General features: G+C 36.7%; 2 long non-coding RNA genes across 4 annotated transcripts in view; both read right to left on the reverse strand.

The window, feature by feature from the left end:
• Window positions 1–8,148: 8,148 nt before the first annotated feature.
• LOC148911767 (uncharacterized) lies at window positions 8,149–14,757 on the reverse strand. The gene is made up of 3 exons (XR_016119592.1): window positions 14,675–14,757; window positions 10,158–10,360; window positions 8,149–8,325 (listed from the first exon to the last, which is right to left on the reverse strand). It is a non-coding gene; the product is annotated as an uncharacterized LOC148911767 (long non-coding RNA).
• A 954-nt stretch (window positions 14,758–15,711) lies between these two features.
• Window positions 15,712–22,024, reverse strand: part of LOC116292296 (uncharacterized) — a 31,066-nt gene continuing 24,753 nt past the window's right edge. The window contains exons 2-8 of one of the 3 annotated variants that reach the window (XR_016119514.1): window positions 20,386–20,484; window positions 19,787–19,858; window positions 19,330–19,401; window positions 18,290–18,666; window positions 17,569–17,614; window positions 17,289–17,339; window positions 15,712–16,737 (exon numbers count right to left, since the gene is read on the reverse strand). This is a non-coding gene — a long non-coding RNA (uncharacterized LOC116292296). Of the gene's footprint in view, window positions 16,738–17,288; window positions 17,340–17,568; window positions 17,615–18,289; window positions 18,752–19,329; window positions 19,402–19,682; window positions 19,859–20,385; window positions 20,485–22,024 lie in introns of all 3 variants that reach the window. The other 2 variants (XR_016119513.1, XR_016119512.1) reach the window with 2 other exon arrangements.

Consider the following 22,024-nt stretch of genomic DNA (forward strand, 5'->3'; position numbering starts at 1 on the left):
TCATAAACATGTAAACTCGTGTCTCAAAATTTGTCTTTTTGCTGCTGTCAAACAAACCTAATCACTCGGTACCTTTCACATTTTTCACTGGCAGCATGCAGCAAAAAACAAATTTCAGGGTGCACCCCGGACACACAGAGTTTGCATATTCATGAAAATTTCAGAAAATTGCGAGAAATGTTGTTGGAGGGGTGATAAACTGTGGAATTGTTGATGTCTCTAGCATGAGTATTCCAATAGACAGAGCAAGCAAAAGAAATTTTGCAGGTTGTGAGTGTCAGATCGTATATGTGATGTATTGGAGTATAAAAGTGGACTTTATTACTTAGATAAACAACCAAAACTACACTCTGTCAGAGTTCGGCCTGAAATACCATGAGGCAGTGTGTGGTACACAGGGGATTATGGGGTGGGGAACACAGGAAACCCATAACTACATAACACTATAGGACACTGGCCTTTATGAGAATTTAAGTTTTCATATAAACTTCAATGTAGCTTTATTTCTGATAAAGTCATCCTCATTAGTATTCTTTATGGATAAAGACACAAGTCATTATATAAAAATTCGTTGAATACTAAGATGAAGAGGACTTTATCGGGTACAAAGGTCCAAGAATGTGATGTGTGTGGTCGCTAAAACACTATGTACAGTATGTCACTATGATGTCACAACTTGTTTATAAGAATGGTCAGCTGCATTGATACATATGTAGCTCTGAATTATATCTGGTTTTCAAATATTTTATAAACCTGGGTTTATCCTACAATATATACGGTATATGGTTGGTATTTATGCTTTCGTAAGTTCTAAGACGTACTTATTGGGCTTACTGGGCTATTTCGTCTTATTGGGCTATTCCTTCTTGCATATATTGGGCTATACGTCTAATATTGGGCTATTGATTTCTAAGCGTATGTAAACATCAAGGTGTCAATACGACAACGCAATATTATATTCAGTTCCATCTCCCCCACCTCCCTGAAATAACGAATAAACATGTTTTTTAAAAGAATATAGAACCGTAATGGTAATCTTAAGTTAAAGCTTAAGATTTTTAGTTTAAAACTGATTCAGTGTAAAAATGATGAAACGATAGCTCAAAATAAAATGCTTTTTTGAAGGACGAATGAGCCCAGAAAACACGAAATAAACCTTATCATAGTATTTGTATGGATATTAGTGTAGTATATGAGCATTTCTTACCGGATAAAGGATGGTATTTTCAGCCACGTTTTTCTTCTTCTTCCGCCATCTTGTGTGTTTATGTTTTTGACAAAGCCCGCACAGCATCATGAGACACCACAGGGATACCATGCAGTAGAAAACACAACGAAAAACAAGAAATGACGGTAAGTCCGGTAAGTCATAGTTTTCGCTCCTTTGTGGGGTTGTGATATTTAGGATCGACAAAAGAGCGAAAACACCGACTGATGGAATCACTATAAATTTGGTTCCTTAAAGTAGTCTACAAATCATTCCTTGTTTTTCGTTCTGTTTTCTACTGCATGGTATCCCTGTGGTGTCCCATGATGCTGTGCGGGCTTTGTCAAAAACATAAACACACAAGATGGCGGAAGAAGAAGAAGAATGTGTCTAAAAATACCATCCTTTATCCGGTAAGAAATGCTTACATACTACACTAATCCATACAAATACTAATTAAAAGGTTTATTTCGTGTTTTCTGGGTTCTTTCGTCCTTCAAAAAAGCATTTTATTTTGAGCTATCGTTTCATCATTTTTGCACTGAATCAGTTTTAAACTAAAAATCTTAAGCTATAACTTAAGATTACCATTACGGTTCCATATTCTTTTAAAAACCAGGTTTTATTCATTATTTCAGTGAGGTGGGGGAGATGGAACTAAATATAATATTGCGTTGTCGTATTGACACCTTGATGTTTACATACGCTTAGAAATCAATAGCCCAATATTAGACGTATAGTCCAATAATATACAAGAAGAAATAGCCCAATAAGACGAAATAGCCTAGTAAGCCCAATAAGTACTCTTTACAACTTACGAAAGCATTAATACCAACCATATACCGTATATATTGTAGAATAAACACAGGTTTTTAAAATATTTGAAGACTAGATATAATTCAGAGCTACAGTATCATTCAGCTGTAGAGGAAAAGGAGTCCCAATTTTTTTTTGCTGACCATTCTTATAAACAAGCTGTGACACCATAGTGACATACTTTACATAGTGTTTTAGTGACCACACACATCACATTCTTGGACCTTTGTACCCGATAAAGTCCTCTTCATTTTAGTATTCAACAAATTTTTATATAATGACTTGTGTCTTTATACATAAAGAATACTAATGAGGATGACTTTATCAGAAATAAAGCTACATCTACGTTTATATGAAAACTTAAATTCTCATAAAGGCCAGTGTCCCTATAGTGTTATGTAGTTATGGGTTTCCTGTGTTCCCCACCCCATAATCCCCTGCATACCACACACTGCCTCGTGGTATTTCAGGCTGAACTTTGACAGAGTGTAGTTTTGGTTGTTTATCTAAGTATTATACTTTTATACTCCAATACATCACATATACGATCTGACACTCACAACCTGCAAAATTTCTTTCACTTGCTCTGTCTATTGGAATACTTATGCTAGACATCAACAATTTCACAGTGTATCACCCCTCCAACAACATTTCTCACAATTTTACTGAAATTTTCATGAATATGTGAACTGAATTTTTTTCTTTGCTGCATGCTGCCAGTCAAAAATATGAAAGGTACCGAGTGATTAGGTTTGGTTGACAGCAGCAAAAAAACAAATTTTGAGACACAGAGTTTACATGTTTATGAAAAACGTAGTAAGGCATATTTTTCTAGAATGTATGTGTACATTTCTTAATTTTTTCCTGAGGAGCCAAAATATATTGCAAGTTGCTGAGATGGCATTGCAGTGTAACCCATCACCTCGGCAACTTGCAATGCTATATTTTCAATTACTGTAAAACAAGTAATAATAATTAATAATGGTAACTTTATTGAGTTTTTTTCGCAAAATACAAATCGTAAATCTCGCTACATAGGTTATTTACAATTATTGGCTACTTGAATCGGATACAAAATATGACAAAATTTATGAACTTGTGGATCTAATCTTCTTGCATTTGAAGACTTGAACACTACTAGAGTTCCTTAATTCTTGACTTAGGTCATTCCATTCTTTAACGGCCTGATATTCAATAATTAATATTTGTTTCCCCCAGTTTCTTTTAACTAGGAAGCTTCAAGTTATCCTTACTCCTAATATTTAGTGAATATAAAACTATGCGAGGCTAGATTCATGTTAATACACTATTGTAAATAATATATAAACATCTATGTAGTCTTCGATGTTCCTCCAGGCGAACCCAACCCAGTGCTTTAAGAGCATGTAAAGGCCTGTCTAGAATAATTTTAGTAGACTTCTTTTGTAATATTTGTCGAGATTTCATTATTTCTATGTTATTCTTGTCTCCATACAATATCTGCATAGTCTAAAATTGGAAGAATTAAACTATTGTAAAAAAGTAGACATGCATTCAAGGGGAGCACTCGATCCTTTATCTTATGTAAAAGACTTAGACGTTGCTTTATCTTGCCAGAAATGACCTAGCTCTACATGATCTTTCCACATAAAATCAGATAAAAATACACCCAGATACTTAAAAGTATTGGTTCTTAAAATAACATTATTATATATTGTAATGGATATAATCATGGGCTAAATTGTTTTTAGTTTTCTTACTACTACCAATAAGCATAGATTTATTCTTATCTAGATTTTGCGATAATTTGTTGCAATTAAGCCAATTTGTTATTACTGCTGCACAAACCATGTGTACTGTAGTTATCAAAAGATCATATCTGATGTGTGTTTACAGTGCAACTGCATAAACCAAGGCCTAGCAAACAAATATTGAAATCAAATTCACAACTCACATTTTTAACGCCGCATAACAGATGAATGAGTGAATTCTGGATTTTAAACTGTTTCTTGTTCACTTCTTATCATACATACACTCGTATAAAGTAAAATATATGACTTTAAAGAGGAAAATGTGAACATGGTTTAGATTCTTTGTCTAATTACTCAATCATGATTGGCTAATTTGTATGAAAACTTCAGTCTGGGTGGCTTTGGTTGGTGTAGTCGCACAGTAATACTAAAACAGGCAACATAATTTTGACAATTTCGTTCTGTTTTTATTTTCTAGCTTCACCAAGTCTGTCGTATTCAGTCATACCAAGCTGTTGTGCTGCAAAGCCTTTGTGAGATGATGCAGCACCATCATGATCAAGTCAATCAATACGATGCTGATGACAGGAATCATTCATCACAGATAAGGGTATCAATATGAACAACATGGTTTAGAAATTAAAATCTAGAATCATCCAGCAATCAAAAGAAGAATTAGTCTAGCATTTTTCAGTAATTATTACAAAGTTTTAAAAAAAGAATTAAAAAAATAGTTACTACTGTACCTATAGGAAAAGGCTATGAGAAAAGTATGCCTTGTACTACAGAATCTACCATAATGTGAAAATGCTGGGAAAAAAGTTGTCATGATTTTACTTCGATGTATTCCACTGCATCCCAAAAGGCATGTGCAACTTGAAAAAAACTTTGAATTTATCAAGTTAGCACTTTAAATTTGCTTGAATTCTTTCTATTTTATACCTTATATATACTTTATATTTATTGCAAATTTCTTTCCTTTTTTCTTTGTGATTTTATGAAATGTGGCTTAAAGAAGGCTCCTAGTTTGCTCTCGTATGCTCTTTAAACAAACTGCTGCTAAGGAAGACAACAATTTGCATGTTTTGAGACAAGACGTGAATGTTTGTGGGTGTGACAATGACACGCTTTGTTTCATTTCCACACTACAGTGGATTCCGTAGTATAAACAAAAATGTTAAGAGAAGAATTTCGTTGAATTTCAACAATTCTAAGATGAAGTTAAAGGAATTTCAAGCTTTATCTAGGCCTAGGAGTAAAAAAAAGATTTGAGAAAAAAATTTAGAAGGAATAGGTAAAGTTGTGTTCAGCTATAGGACTGGTATATGCAGGGCTCAAAATAACACAAATGTTTGTGCAGAACAGGTCAATTTTGACAGAAATTTCCATTGACATATTATTCTCAATATCATAAGTGACAATTATTTTATCTTACTAGCAATCATGTAATTGGGATCGCACTTTTTGCAGCTATTTTGAGTCCTGCAAATAAGTTTATTTCACAAATGTTTTTGTAGGAACGTTTTCTTTATGATTTACAATAATTTCATTGAAAACATTTTCATTCAAAACTATTTTCAGCACACGACAGAAAGGTTAAAAAAGTATAAGTTTGTTTTATTCAAAACCTAAGACTATATACATAATTATTCCCTGCTAGCAGAGCGTATTTTCCTTTTGTTTTGGTGGAGTGAGAAAAATAGACTCTGCCAATGTAGGACGTTATACTTGCCATGCTTGTGTGGGGTAGCTTAGCAATGCTGTCATGATTTTGACAGCTGCTCTCGTCTAACAATTTTTGGCACCACGGTGTGTTACATTATTTTGCTCATGCTCACTACATGTACCGCCCCGTTAAAAACAGGTTTTTAAACTGGTTTTGTTCAGTGTATCAAAGGAAACACTCTACATTGGCAGAGTCTCCCTTCTCCCGGCCTAAAAGAAGGGAGAGAAAGAGGAGAGATCCTGCTAGCAGTGAAAAATAATTTACAATTCAGAAAAAAAATCACATATGAAATGTAAATGTAAAAATTTCGTTTATTCCAGTTTCAGTTATTTTAATTTTAAAGAAATTAATTATGAGATTGGCTGCTACTTTAAGATTTTTTTTCCAAAATCTACTAGGAACTCTTCACTAGTTTAAAACACTCTCGTATATCTAATGTTACTATTTATTTTTTTATACATCAGAAAAATGAAATAGAGCAGGTGCATGTTATGTTATAGCAGCCATCTTGATTGACGATAACAAAGTATTCCTCATTAGCTTCTCTTGCTAGATCAACCAAGATGGCACCTGTTTCATTGTTATTTATATCTCAATGAATTTTGAGTCACATAGTTGCACGCACTTGGTACACTTGATACCTTGCACAAGGTCCTTACCCGTCTCGATGGGATCACCACCTTATCGTGGTGAGGCGGTTTGCGTGTCCCAATGACCCCTAGAGCTATGCCGGCCGGAGTCATGTACTCCTGTTAGGGTCACCCATGCCGGACAGGTCGAAGGGTAGGGGCCAGACGAAGAGTGATCCCACAAGGCCCTATCAGTGCTAACCGAAGTTGCCCTACCAGGCTAGGTATCATCGTCAGACAGTGCAAAAAAATTACCGATTAACCTGACAGAGTCTAACCTTGTTGCCATTTATCGGTTGGCTGTTCTCTTGCTGAATGTTGTGGGTAAATTTACCGGGTGATGGCTCTCTGCAGATTTTATGGGAGTGCGCTGATTGTGTAAATGCCAGTCACTGCAAAGGTAAGTGCAAGCAGAGTAGAAATAATCATACCTCACTATTCATGGGTGTGTACAACAGTGATAACTTGGATGGCGTGATTCTGAATATATTAATACTTAATTGAATACATTATACCCGGGGGGGGGGTACTCCCCTATATTTGCTATACGGGTATGTGCCGTCCTATAGGGTATGGTTTTACGGCTTTTGGGTCTGGGGTAGGGTATAATCTTTTGACATTTTGTCTGGGATAGGGTATCAGATTAGTCTGGGATAGGGTTAACGATTTGGTCATTTTTGTCTGGCGAATAGGCTACGCTTTCTGCCGGCACAGACTGATGTATGAGGTTCTATCATAGGAATGTAATTTAATACGTTTTTGCACCAGCAAAATAAGACCTCAGTTTCATATAAAATTTAAACAGTAAAAATGTTTCATGAACCTACAACAGAAAAACTATATCGACTAAAGAAACAACAAATGGGAAATGTTTAATACCAAGAGTTTAACACAGGAGGGTGTAGCCAGGAATATCTGAAGGGGACCCTAATTCAGAAATTCGCCATTTTGTAGCAGAACAAAAAACGGTCAATATTTTGGCACTTCATGAATGTTTTTGCCATAAAGAATGTGATGGGATATCATTATGATACAGCATAAAATAATAATCCCTGTTCCCTTGAGATTGATTGAATAAATTAATATCAATTATAGACCCAGTCCCTCAGCAGACCCTGAATACATTAATACTAAATTAAATACATTATAGACCCAGTCCCTCAGCAGACCCTGAATATATTAATACTAAATTAAATACATTATAGACCCAGTCCCTCAGCAGACCCCAAATATATTAATACTTAATTGAATACATTATAGACCCAGTCCCTCAGCAGACCCTGAATACATTAATACTTGATTGAATACATTATAGACCCAGTCCCTCAGCAGACCCTGAATACATTAACACTTCATTGAATACATTATAGACCCAGTCCCTCAGCAGACCCTGAATATATTAATACTTAATAGAATACATTATAGACCCAGTCCCTCAGCAGATCCTGAATACATTAACACTTCATTGAATACATTATAGACCCAGTCCCTCAACAGACCCTGAATACATTAATACTTTATTGAATACATTATAGACCTTAGTCCTCTAGGGTAACATGAACCACTTGTTGAAGAGTACAGAGTCCAGGTTAGCTTTTCATATTAAATAACATCACTGTTGTGCAGTAAAACCTATGGGTAGTGGGGTGTGGTTATTTTGTAATTCTCATACTTGCACTTGTCTTCACAGTACAAAGGCTGGCTTGCAATCGAGGTACTCTCATGGATCTGTAGGGAGTTCAGAGTCTGATTTTCTTATCAGCAGTGTTCACCATTAGAGGAGTTAGCTGGTATGGTTTCATAAGATGGCTGTTGTCGGGACAGTAATTTTACTGCTGTGGTCCTGGTCAGCGGGGGGTAGCAACAACCTGTGCTGGTGGGACCTCGAGGAGATAGTGGTGCTGGTGAGACCTCGAGGAGGTATTGGTGCTGGCAAGACCTCGAGGGGTATTGATGAGGGTTAGACCTTAGGGTGGTATTTGTCAAAAAGGGCACGGAGAGGGTAAAGATGGAATTAATTAAAAAACATAGGAAACATACTGAGTCCATAGTAAAACTTTATTTTTCAAACACAACATGGATTACAAGACAATTTTTACAAGTCCAGAGAATTCAAAGTTAAAAAATTTCTAAGTCAAAAAAACTATGTATGAAAAAGGGGCAACTATCAATTCTGCAACCTTACCAAAAAATCCTAAGTCCATCACTTGTATTTTCCTGAAAACAATATGCAAAAAATACATAAGTACTCAATACAAGTACCCCAATTGAGGTTCATCCCCACCTCTCCCTATTGAGGTTTATCCCCACCTCACCCTATTGAGGTTTATCCCCACCTCACCCTATTGAGGTTTATCCCCACCTCACCCTATCGAGGTTTATCCTACCTCACCCTATTGAGGTTTATCCCCACCTCACCCTATCGAGGTTTATCCTACCTCACCCTATTGAGGTTTATCCCCACCACACCCTATTGAGGTTTATCCCCACCTCACCCTATTGAGGTTTATCCCCACGTCACCCTATTGAGGTTTATCCCCACCTCACCCTATCGAGGTTTATCCTACCTCACCCTATTGAGGTTTATCCCCACCACACCCTATTGAGGTTTATCCCCACCTCTCCCTATTGAGGTTTATCCCCACCTCACCCTATTGAGGTTTATCCTACCTCACCCTATTGAGGTTTATCCTACCTCACCCTATTGAGGTTTATCCCCACCTCACCCTATTGAGGTTTATGCTACCTCACCCTATTGAGGTTTATCCCCACCTCACCCTATTGAAGTTTATCCCCACCTCTCCCTATTGAGGTTTATCCCCACCTCTACCTATTGAGGTTTATCCCCACCTCATCCTATTGAGGTTTATCCTACCTCACCCTATTGAGGTTTACCCCCACCTCGCCCTATTGAGGTTTAACCCCACCTCACCCTATTGAGGTTTATCCCCACCTCACCCTATTGAGGTTTATCCCCACCTCACCCTATTGAGGTTTATATCCACCTCACCCTATTGAGGTTTATCCCCACCTCTCCCTATTGAGGTTTATCCTACCTCACCCTATTGAGGTTTATCCCCACCACACCCTATTGAGGTTTATATCTACCTTACCCTATTGAGGTTTATCCCCACCTCTCCCTATTGAGGTTTATCCTACCTCACCCTATTGAGGTTTATCCTACCTCACCCTATTGAGGTTTATCCACACCTCACCCTATTGAGGTTCATCCCCACCTCACCCTATTGAGGTTTATCGCCACCTCACCCTATTGAGGTTTATCACCACCTCTACCTATCGAGGTTTATCCACACCTCACCCTCCCAATTAAAGTTCAATCTTTCCTTGATTCATTCTATATAAATAATCTGAAGGTCAGTGTGCTAGTGTGAGCATGCTCAGATCAGTGCTAGACAATCTCAGAAATGTATGAAGTCCGAAAATATGTTTCATGTAACCTTCGTAAGCAGATGACTTAAGAAGATTCATAAATGTTTAATTATCCATCTGCTAACATCTTAGTGAGTGAGTGAGTATGTGAGTGAGTATGTGAGTGACACATTTGCATATTCAGACCCCTCACAATAGAATGCTCACAGTAAATCCGTGAAACAAATACTAATTTTTAGCACTAAATAGTGGTAATTAGACAATAGAAAACAAAGGATTCTGTATGAAATAGTACTAATTAGTACTATTTAATGTTCACGGTTTTAGTGCGTGCACTCTAACTTGTTTCTACGCTTCACATATCCACGAGTTAAAAAGGTATTCTATGACCGGTGTTACCACAGGTAATCTGGTAATAAATATATCTCTAGGATAATATAGTAATGAAGTTGTGGATTTGTAATCATACTTTTTGTAAATCCCTGTTGGTCTTTGTCCAATCAGAAGTGCGTCCAGAATACGGAAACTCAACACAAGCTCTAAATATCAGTCCGGTCCCCTTTCTTCCCAGTGATCTCCTCCCCTCCCCCCTTCCCTTGCATAGGCCTAAAACTTGGGTTACATATTCTCAGGGCTGAACAACTATAATATTTACTTGCCTGATGTGTACTGCAACACCATACTGAGGAATCATAGGTTCTTGGTCCAGTTCCAGCAACCATACTGTAACTAGCATGCATTGTTTTCATACCACATTTTGATTGGTTCACTCTGTCTAACTGGTCTAAGTGACTGTAGTTGCGGTAGTGTCACACTGTACAAATTGTGTCAGTCCTTTCAAGCACCCAAGAGAACTCTGGATCTGGGAGAAAAATGGAGGTTACAACATAATGTTAATTAGCATTATTAGCAGTTGAAATAAGCATTATGTAAAGGCTGGTTTAGACGGTACGATTTTCACCCACAACTATCATATACAACACACTCGCGTCTGTTGTAGGCGAGTTGTAGGCTTTATTTACACGCTACAACTCTAGTTGTAGGATGGCGCGAGCGTGTTGTATACGATAGTTGTAGGCAAAAATCATACCGTCTAAACCGGCCTTAAGAGGGGCTGTCTTGAAAAATAAAGAATCAGTGGACGAAATTTCTTGTTATTGTTAGCATTCGTTTTTTAGAGGGGGAGGGAGCTGGAGGAATAGCTATTTGCATGTGACCCATTTGCTTGCAAATCCATATCCCATGGAGGAATTCCCCAGATATTTCAATGTTATTCCATACAAAGTTACTTCATCCTTTTTTTCTTTCCCCCACCCACATAAAACCAATATAATATAAAATATTTAGCCTAATATTAAATCATTAACTCATCATTATAAAACACTTGTTTGGGAAAAGACAAGTTTGTATTTAACTTGATTAAATTTTAACCTTAGCCCTGACCCTTTTATTGAGCATGGAATGAGAGTGCCAAGAACGGCAAAATATACCCAGTTTTCAAAAGGAGAAAACACCTATGCAATATGTAAAATTTAAAACCAAAATAAGCTTCCATTAGAATGAAGTCATTAAACCCGTGAAATAGATATTACACTAATACACAGTAGACCCTAATTCCATTGTTTTCTTTTGTGTCTATTTGACTAGAGTGAAGTCATTAAACCCGTGAAATAGATATTAGACTAATACACATTAGTAGACCCTAATTCCATTGTCTTCTTTCGTGTCTATTTGACTAGAGTGAAGTCATTAGACCAGTGCAATAGATATTAGACTAATACACATTAGTAGACCCTAATTCCATTCTTTTCTTTTGTGTCTATTTGAATAGAGTGAAGTCATTAAACCCGTGCTATAGATATTAGACTAATACACTTTAGTAGACCCTAATTCCATTGAGTTTTCTTTTGTGTCTTTTTGACTATTACATGTTGACTAGTATTTTTTATTTCATGGGTTAAATGCCTTCGCTCTATGGCTGTGTGCAAATCCTAATCTTAATCATTATAATGACCAATCAATCAAATAATTTATGACATGAAAACGACCCCAACTTAAAAATGCATTAAAGCGACTGCCACAAACTCTAGGAATAAAATGACAAGATATTCATTTTACCTTTGATTCACAACTCACATTGAATACTTGTGAATGATTTGAAAAAAAATCTTGCTCTATTTCTTTATTCCACATTCAAACATGCTTATAATTTCAAATAGTTTGCTGCAATCATTCCTCAAGCTTGTTTATAAGTCAACTTTATTATGGTTTTTGATCATCAAAACTTGCATTGAAATGACACACAGTTGTTAGACACTGACCAATTAGCAGTAAATGCTAACCCATAAAAAAGGTTAATGCATCTTTAACATACCACTCGATGCCGACACCCCCATTACATCAACCCATACTATAGGTTAATGTATCTTTAACATGACACTTGATGCCGACACCCCCATTACATGAGCCCATACTATAGGTTAATGTATCTATAACATGACACTTGATGCCGACACCCCCATTACATGAGCCCATACTATAGGTTAATGTATCTATAACATGACACTTGATGCCGACACCCCCATTACATAAGCCCATACTAAAGGTTAATGTATCTATAACATGACACTTGATGCCGACACCCCCATTACATAAGCCCATACTAAAGGTTAATGTATCTTTAACATGACACTTGATGCCGACACCCCCATTACATGAGCCCATACTATAGGTTAATGTATCTTTAACATGCCACCTAATGCCGACACCCCCATTACATGAGCCCATACTATAGGTTAATGTATCTTTAACATGACACTTGATGCAGACACCCCCATTACATGACCCCATACTAAAGGTTGAAGTATCTTTAATATGACACTTGATGCCGACACCTCCATTACATGAGCCCATACTAAAGGTTAAAGTATCTTCAATATGACACTTGATGCCGACACCCCCATTACATGACCCTATACTAAAGGTTAAAGTATCTTTAATATGACACTTGATGCTGACACCTCCATTACATGAGCCCATACTATAGGTTAATGTGGACAATAAAGTGTATCACGTTAAAGTGTATTTCACGGGTTTTTGAAAACCACTATTATTATCAGCTTAGACTTTGAATCGAAATTTAATAAAAAGACGAACTCTATTATTATTATTATTATTATTATATTCTCTTGACTTTGACTGGTGCATTAATTCTTCAAAGAAAAAAATATGGTAACAAAACACTCCCAAAAACATATTAAATAATTCAAGCCATTATTTCATAACAGGGTGCTAATTTGCATGTGACATGCGCTAAATCAGATGAACCGTATAACATGGCCACATACAATGTGCCATAAAAAAGTGCTAAACTCAAGCTAAAAAAGTGCAAAGTTCTTCAAATATTCATCAACAACTATAAAAAGACAGCTGATTTATTGTCAGAATTTCAAATTCTGAGCGTTTATTATTGGGCTTCCTGTGTTGTAAATATTACATTTTCCTTCACCAAAACACAAAGTTAAGCAACGTTCCCCAATTTTCAAAATAATTTCGATAGTACTTTTATAATATACATTACCTAAGTTCTTATAAATTAGCTGGAAAGTGGTGGGTGTGAAAACCACTGAAATGTTGTACATTTATCTGATTTACACATTTGAATTAGGTAAGTTTACAATGAGTTATTAATTGCTGATTTTCTGTAAGTTTATGATGACTAAATTCAAAGAATATAAAGAAATAGAAACCTTTGCTACAGTGACAAGTATGTAACAATAAAACATTCAAGTTCGTATATAGTGCATGAATCATTGCATAGTATCTAAATGAGAATAAAAATCAAGGTTCCCCAATTTTTAAAACAAATCGACTCCTATACACCTAGACGGCAAGCATAGCACATAATTTAATGTGAATCAACAGGTGGGTGTTGATAAGTGTTTTGGAAATATCTGAATGGTAATAACATCAAATTGTTGGAATTTTACACAATTACTCAGATTTTGACATTCTATAGGTGTTGTTACAAAGCTTCGATTTCATTTATATCTTAGGCAAATAAATACATATGATATCAAAATTAGGCAAATACAAAGTGTTCGTATTTTACCTTGCCCTACCACGATGTTTATTGGTGATTCGAAAAGACAACAAACTGCAGCCTACTGTTATGAACAGAGGTTCTTCGAATGTCTTCAGATAAATTCAGGCTTGCATTAAGCTAATTCCTTCTTAATTCATTTTGATATAAAAGTAGTCCTTAACATATGTCCTGCAGAAAATTATTTTACCTAGAAGCATGTATAAGTGCAACGAAAAACGTTTGTTTATAATAGACTGAACAGAGCAGCCATATTGCTCAATCTTTACATAAACGTGTACATGCAAAGTCAAATTAGTGCCCTGTTTTATTTCATATTCTCTACTTTCACATTCCCATAATACTTTGCGTCTTTGGGGGGTAACCAAAGGGTAAAAACCCACTTATTTTGCTGAAGGCTGATCAGACAGTGTTGAAAATACCTTGTTTGGTATCCAAAATAAAATGAAAAAGTAAAAAACAGAAAAGGATGGAAGCTTGAAGACGTTTAAGGTAAATTTTAAACATTTTTTCGTAAGTCAATACATTTTCTGTAAGACCAAAACTCTTGATGATCTGTACACGCAAAAATAACTTAGAATAAACTGATAATCAGTATTGTACAGATAAAAGCAGGTATAGTATAAATTCAATTAAGAAACCTTTCAATTTGGGACAGATTTTTGATTGGTTACCCCCAAAAACGCAGGGCATTATGGAGATGTGAAAGTAGAGAATGTTGTTTTGTTTTTTTGTTCTCCAGGGAGGGGTTGGTAAAGATACGTTTTGGTCTTGAAGAAAAAATAGTTTTTTAAATTCTTTGAAAGAAAAAGAGAATTGAGCAAAAACATTCGAAAACGTATCAATAAACATCTTTAAACCTGTTCATAGCTAAGAAAACCATCCTACGAAGAAAAAATGTATGTTGGAACAAGTTTTTTCGACCACGGCATCCGAGTAATTTCACGTGGTCAAACAAACACTCGCTAAGTCAACGAAAACACGACAAATATCACAAAGAAAGGTCTATAGAGAAGTAAACGAATCTAACTTAAATTATTCAAGGGTTCTTCCTAGGTTCTGGACGTTTTTTACCTTTTAAATAGCGTGTTTTCTTCTCTTTTAACAACTTTATCTTGTCCTCAAAGTCCGCCATGTTTTTGATGTAGCACCGAAAGGGCTGATGGGATATCTGTATTGATACCCATAATACCTTGCGCTAATATACTAATGCCGCAAAAGACACAATCGTCAGATTTTTTTTTTTTAATTTAAGCAAAAGGACTTACTTTGAACGGTTCAAGTTATATTTATAAAATATTTTAGATATAACGCGTGCGCTGATTAGCTAGCTACCATGATTATACATGAGGGCAGAGACACACTCGTACAAAATTATTGTTCAAAACGTTTTTATGAAAGCAACGCCTCTTGTACCTAAACTTGATTCTTTCGTGCTCTACAGCTAACAGCGCGTTTATATCACAGTACAGAGGCATGCGCGCGCGTTTTATATTCCTTATTCAAACATTTAATTCATAATTTACTTGACCGAGCGAGCGTGATACAAGAGACTTCAATAACACCAGCGCATTTTCGATTCTTCAATCTTTCTCTTTTGATTTCATGTCCTGCGTTATTTAAGGGTAGTAACTATCGAATACCACGCACTTCATGAGCGTTCCTCTTTATGTTTGATTGGATACGCGGATACGGAGAGGTATGTGTTCGAGTGCCGGATACGCGGATACGCAGTGAAGAGGACCACCCCTCCCCCTATAGATATGAAGGTATATGTTGGAGTGGATACGCAGTGAAGAGGACCACCCCTCCCCCTATAGATATGTAGGTATATGCTGGAGTGGTGGCGTTTATTGTGCAACAAAATGTCTTTTTTCCCCAATGTAGTGGAGGGGGGGTCTTCTACTTTGCGTACCCGCGTATCCAAACATTTAAAGGAATGGTGTGAAGCGCGGGGAAACCGATAGCTGTACCCAATTAGCCACGGCAAACGTCGAACCAACCATGAACTGAATTCAGTCGAACCCATTAATTTCGAAATTAACTTGAGCAAAACATTGGGAGCAAAAAGGAAATACCTCAATGCGTCTTTATTTGGTTTATGAGTGAATTCTAAGTTTTTTTTTACAATTAAATAGTTGATAACTAAATATTACTCGTCAAGTAACCTTGAGTGAGGTAACAAAGTTGCTGGTATCATAAAGTATTCTTTTACAGGAAATAAAATAAAGGTTCAAAAGATAACCTACAGTCAACTCAATCTACAGACACCTTGCTATTGCAGACAGAAGCAAAATCCCTAGCGAAAAATACTGACAATGAAATGCCTGTAAATAACTTGTTATATTGTGGAGGCTTGAATATTATAGGCACCACCGAGTATATCCACTGTAACTGCATGGGTATTGAAAAATATATACACTCAACATACATATCAAGTTAGTGACTTGAACCATTTTTTCCCAGTGCATCACGGGATACATTGGGTTGTTGTGTAAGTTTAGCTATTGTTCTTGTTTTTACCATGTTTTACAGAACTAGATGTTGTTGCTTTATTCATGCTCTCATTCATTTTCCTGCCTTGATTTTGCTTTTAGCTTTAAATTTGATCTTAAACTTAATCTTAAGGAAAAGCATGGTAAAAGCATGTTACTACTATTATTTTCACAGGCATGCTAACTCGCTAGTGGCGACTAAAATTTGGTTTTTCGCTGCCATCAATCAAACCTAATCAGTCGGTACCTTTCATATTCTTGACTGATGGCAATGAAAAGCCAAAAAAAGGTATTGGCAGTTCGGATCTAGCAAGTTCACATGTTTATGAAAATAACAGTATATAATCATTATAAAAAGCCATACATAGTTAAATACACATATAAACCAATTATCATCACCACTACCTTCTATGTTGCAAACAAATTTCTCTAATGCATTACTTCTATGTCGATGTTAAATAAGAAATGCATTGTCATCTGCAGTATATATCTGGTAAGCTTCTTGCATGATTTAAATACATGGCTGCGTCAAATTCCTTGACTATTCTTTCACTTTGGGACCTCAAACTTGAAACAGTGGGGTTTTCACCCCTAGTGAGTTGGGAGCAGTTACATTGTACCTATTTCATAAGGATGGTGGAGCTAAAGAGAATACAAAAATATTAATTAATACGTGTACAAATCCTGGGTTGGGTTGACCTAAGTCAGAGTAAGGCAAACTCACAGGTCAAATTATAGTATTTGTTGTAGATAGATAGATAGGACACCTTTAATTATACACTGACGTCTCAATCAGTAAAAATACGCAACTTTAAGAATGCAATAAAATTGTGTTGTGCTGGTTTGGAGCAAAAATGTTATGACAGGGCCTGGAAGGGGGGTTCCTGATCTCAATCAAGCACTACTTTTCCCCAGAATTGAATCATTGTTATGCCTTTCTGTAGTTTTTTCAGACCCTGTATTTAATGATGTTTTTATAAGCATATACACAACAACATGATTTATATAAGGGGTCTCTATGAAGCCTCTAATATCCTATCCATGCCTTCATATAAGGGTTCAGTGCTCCCTCCCATTAGACTCTTCCAAAATGCAATACATTACTGGAGCTGGGAAACAACAAATATGTTGAATTGAATAAACAAAAGTGTAATTTGTTTTGTTTGTATTTTAAAAGTGATCAGATAGCCAACCTTGGGGAAGTAAGCAAACTGGACCATGTTGATAGCAGCTTCAGCATCATTCTAAAAACACAACTGATTGTTATTTATTTATATCATTTTTTTATTCATTCTCTTAATATCTCTTTCTTCGATACACTTGTAAATGCATTCATGCATTTGTTTTTTCATCCATTCTTTTATTCATCCATTTATCCATTCACGCATATAAACATTTATTGATCAGCTGAGAAAAGCCTGTCATATCTACAGCACCTCACCTCAGTAACCCCTGGTATCTACAGCACCTCACCTCAGTAACCCCTGGTCTTCATTATTCACTCTTGCTTTAGCCTGGTCTGTTGAGAGAAAGTTTCCAGTGTTCTTGCCGTTACATTAATATATTAATGTTGTGGGGAGCACGAGTGGCGTAGCAGTGAGAGATGCTTCTATGTTCTATGTTTTTGTTTGACTTTATCCATTGTTATATGACGTTGACCGTGCACAGAGAAGGAAACGTTGCACCATTTGTTCACAGTATTAGGGAATGTAGAAATTGTTTCTCTAAAAAATCGTTCTAAAATATGTATTATTTGTTAATTAATCGTATATGATTAATATTAATCGTTTATTGAAAGGAAATTTCCTCCTTTCATGATTTCTTATTTATAATCTAGTAATAAGAAGAGATAACTAGCTAAAAACTAGTGTGAGCTGCGTCGGTGTTTCTAATGAAACAGTAATGATAAAAGGGTAAATTTTACACCGTGAAAAGATGAAAAAACTTACTGACGTTTCGGACGCTAGTCCTTCGTCGGAGCCGGTGTGACTTAACTGTATCTGCGTAATACTTATCTGCATAGCTGAGAGTGTGTAAATAGAATGATAGTTCGTTAATGTTTCTTTATTTACCACATGCCATGCCCTTGAGTATTATTTATTTCCTTTAACGTCAGATTAGCCTTATATACTAGGCTTCTTTAGCTAATCAGTGAATTAATTTTTTTTTTGTTAAATTCTCTCCTCTGCATTACCTTTCCAACCCGATTTTGTCTATTTGTCATTCATCTCTTGGTTCTAGGGTGCGATTCCTTGACTCCACATCACATGTGAGTAGAGTTTGTTGGCTCTCTCCCTTCATCAATACCTTTTCTCCAGGCTCTTCCTTCTACTCCTTTCATCATGACTGAAACTTCGCTTTACAAAGTGGAAATGGCGCCTGCTATTTTACACTTGATGCCAGCTCTCAACTCCACGTCATGCAGAAATAATTCTCCCTTCCATATTTCATTGTAAGTTCCAATGAGCAGAAGATATATATACTCCCATGAGAAGATCAACAAGCGCGAGATGGCAAAATAGCAAGGACTGGACACTGTTTATCTTTACACCTTGTGTTCTTGGTCGTTTTCTTGAAAGGAATATCCACCATGTTATGACAGCCACATTACCAAAGGTAGCTATAGAACACCTTCCACCCTTCTTCATTTATTCTTCTAACAAAGCATAAAATACGACAATACTAAATGTGCTGACACACGGTGCAACATTGCATGCAGCATTGCACGCAACAGGACTGTTGCAGCGTGTGTCTACCCCAAACCTGTTGCACGCAACGTTGCATGTAACAAATCTGAAGTTGAATCGCGCTCTACTCTTGCAACATTGCGCGCAACAAATTTCATCATGTGAAAATGGCTGCAACATTACCTGCAACATTTTGAAATTTCCAGCCAATCAGCTTGCACCAAATTTATACCTGCTGACCAAATATCTTAACATAGCAGGCTGACACAAGCGATGTTGCGTGATTTTGTTGCAATGTGTGTCACCCCGATTCAAATTTGTTGTTTGCAATGTTGCGTGCAATGTTGCACCGTGTGTCAGTACCTTAAAGGTCAGCCTTAACAACGCAAACGATTGGTTTATTGTATAACTTTAATATAAAATACTTACAGTGCACGAAGACCTGGAAAACCAGAAAAAGCATCCGAATTGATATTGGAAATTAAATGTACTTTATAGTTAGAAGGTCCCTCGTCCATTATTAAGGACTACATTGTTTTATACTTACATTGCTTCAAGTTTCTCCAGACCACTAAACATGTTTTTCAAAACGTCTTTAATGAAATTCCCATTAAATCGTCTGAAAGTAAAATGTAATTTTTTTCTTCAGAAAAAGCCCTGTCTTCCAAACGTTAAGATACGTGGCCTCAAAATTTCAAGCAAGCACTTCGTTAACATCTTGGTATCTACAGCACTTGTCCGATTTTAAGAGGGACGATAATTTGCGTTTGATAAAATATAATAGATATAACGCGCGCTGATTGGCAGACGTCATACCTTTTTCACAGGAAAGAAAAATATGACGCTCGCGTTTAAAACTAATGTTTTATGACAGTAAAATATAAAAATTTAGATCGGCACCTGTGTCTGTGACATGAACAGTATAGAAGCAGTAGTTTGGTTCTCTTTGGTGCTCTACAACTACCAGCTTGTTGATATCACAGTTCGCGCTTCAATTTACTTACAATGTCTTTAACGTTGGTAAGTTTACAAAAGACTCTTCTTCAACCACAAATATATGATTGAAGCTCAATTCCCTAAAAAGAAACAGAAAAAAAATTAAAACAGATTCCCATGACTAACTAGCTTAGCTGATCCATAGGTAGAAAATATGTAATATGGGTTCCTTGTGTCGGTCAGTCATAGGTAGTATGAAATCCTTGTGTCGGTCAGTCATAGGTAGTATGGGTTCCTTGTGTCGGTCAGTCATAGGTAGTATGGGTTCCTTGTGTGGATCAGTCATAGGTAGTATGGGTTCCTTGTGTGGGTCAGAGGGCAAAGTGCGGCTCACTACCAGGTAATATTTGAAGTATTCTTGGTTTAAATTACCTCATTACCACTTACTATCCCTCCCCTCCCTCGTTATAAATATAGTATAATGGAGAGACACCAGTCTATTAGCATCCCGAGTTTAAGGAAAAGGCTGGGTGTAGTTGATATTGCAGTGCATCGTTAGATTATTTGGGTGACATATTTCCAAGATGGCGTCTATTTCGTCCTCTAAAACAGTCCCACAATGCACTGCAATGACAATAAATCTTAATCAATGTTATAACCTACGTACGGAAAACAATGAATATTCTTTTCACAGGTCAGCGGACAGACGCCGTCAGAGGAGGCGCATCGAGCTTCAAATGTAACACCATGTCATTGATAGACAAGGCTAAAAAGAGATTAAAATGTAGTATTAAACATTTCTTGAATAAAAGTTTAGAAGTTATGAAGTACCAGGAAGAGTTGAGCAATCTCGCTCATCTGATTGAACCAAAGTCTTTTGACAGAAATATTTTATACTGGTCAAAGGTCCGGCTAAGGAAAGACTGTGCCCGAGGTCTTGAATGTACGGACCGATACCGTTAGGCCGAGTTCCGTTTTCAAGACCGAGGGCACAGTTTTTCCCTATCCGGACCGACTATAGGACGGTAAATAAATTTTTTCCCCGTATTTTTTTTTACTTGTTTTTGTACTCGTTTTGTTTTGTTGTTTAGTGGCAAAGGATACCGGAACGCGACCGCGGGTAGATACTGACAAAATACCGCCCGCTTAAACAGCCAATCAGAACGCACCATTTTTTACGGATACCTTACCAGAAAAAAATAAAGACTTTTATTTGTCGATCGATTTGTCGCTTTTCACAGAAAAAATATACGGTTGTTTCGCTAAAAACAAACACCTGAATTCTTGAAGAATACTTCCACATCCTTCTTTGACTACATAAATAATGTTTCTTTTTATGTTATTGGGCTTAAATTTGTCTCAAAGCGGTTTTCTGTGCATTTGCTATGCGAGTAGTTTTGCTTGGAAATCAAGCGGGAACCCTGTGGTGTGTACATGGCTGTACGTACGGACGAAAGTGACGTAGTCACGTAATCAACTCAAGGGGTTACCAATTTTTCTTGAGTAAGCTCCGCTATGATGGAAGTGTGTATATGATTGAAGTGTGTATGATAAGGAGTCAGTTTGGTGCGTATCCTTATAACACAGGTGTCTATGACCAAACACGGATAATCGAAACCTTCAAAGTAACAGATGTTATAAAAACATCTGAAATGCTTCAAAATTGATATTATAAGCTGACGATAATGGATAAACGAAATTATTACTAGACATTGACAATTACAAGACGACACGTGATAACATGTGCTGGCTGTAAAAATTGTTTCTGGTCAGCAGGAGAAACGAAAGCTCACGCTAACATGGTGAATTGACATTCGATTTGTGAGCTATCTGTGCGCTGACTAGATACATCTAGAAGTAGATTTCTGAGGCAAATTTTTTAATCTGCTTATACGCTCGATGTAGCATACACTTAACATTAGATCTTTACTGAGTGACAAAAAACACATTTCATCCAGAAGTTGTTTCAGGGTTCTATCTGTGAGTTAGCCGTGCCCTGACTTAGATCAGCCCAGAGGTTGATTCAGGGTTCTATCTGTAAGTTAGCCGTGCCCTGACTTAGATCAGCCCAGAAGTTGATTCAGGGTTCTATCTGTCAGTTAGCCATGCCTTGACTTACATCAGCCCAGAGGTTGTTTCAGGGTATGATTTGTGAGTTACCCATGTCCTGACTATCAGCCCAGAGGCTGATTCAGGGTTTGAACTATGAGTTAGCCGTGCCCTGACTTAGATCAGCCAAGAGGTTGTTTCAGGATTTAATCTGAGTAAGCGGTGCTCTGACTTACATCAGCCTAGAGTTTATTACA

The sequence above is a fragment of the Actinia tenebrosa genome, unplaced genomic scaffold (genome assembly GCF_029948245.1).
Source record: "Actinia tenebrosa isolate PJP-AT-01 unplaced genomic scaffold, QUT_ActTen_1.0 PGA_scaffold13__45_contigs__length_12533684, whole genome shotgun sequence".
NCBI classification, from domain to species: Eukaryota; Metazoa; Cnidaria; class Anthozoa; order Actiniaria; family Actiniidae; genus Actinia; species Actinia tenebrosa.